Source organism: Marmota marmota, unplaced genomic scaffold, assembly GCF_001458135.2.
Source record: "Marmota marmota marmota unplaced genomic scaffold, marMar, whole genome shotgun sequence".
Lineage (NCBI taxonomy): Eukaryota > Metazoa > Chordata > Mammalia > Rodentia > Sciuridae > Marmota > Marmota marmota.
The window spans coordinates 4,370,860-4,371,552 of record NW_025999895.1 but is presented as its reverse complement, the minus strand read 5'-3'; positions in this window follow the sequence as shown (position 1 = coordinate 4,371,552).

Below are 693 nucleotides of genomic sequence, written 5' to 3'. Positions count from 1 at the left end.
GACCGGGCACCCCCTGGAACTTCCCTCCCCCTCCCAATAGTGTCATGGGATGGTGGCCAAGCCCTCAACGCAGCAGCCCTTGGGGGACATTTAAGATCCAAACCAAAGCCAAAGCCAGTTTAAAATAAGAAAAGCTGTAACCAACTAAAACACCAAAGAAGATAAAAATGACCAGGAATGAGGAGGAAGCTTGACTCCGGATCTAGTGGGAATTTTGAAATGACATATAAATACTAGGAAAAACTTTATGTTAATGCACTTCAAAATTTAGATAAAATGAATAATTTGCTAAAGGAATACTTGTCATCATATTTTAAAGACAAAAAACCTGAATAAAACAATTAGTGCTAAAAAATCGAATCAATTCATAGGTTTCCCTACCTCCCCAAACACCCAGGAACAGATAATCCGTAACTAGAAAATGTGTTTCAGAAAATAAGGAGGAGAGGGAGAGGACAAGGCTCCTCAAAGTCGGACAGAGGCCAGGGTGAGCAAGGAGAAGCAGAACCCCGCTTACTTCTGAAGGGAGACGCCTCACACCTCGAGGAATAGCTCGGCAGAGAGAAACCAGATTTATCCCATTGCATCCCAGGAATGCAAGAATAATGCATCACGTCATGTCTTGGTGATATTTCGATTACAGAACTGCTCTAGACTCCTTCAGTTTGGGCCAGAACGTTCCCCAAACCTCCC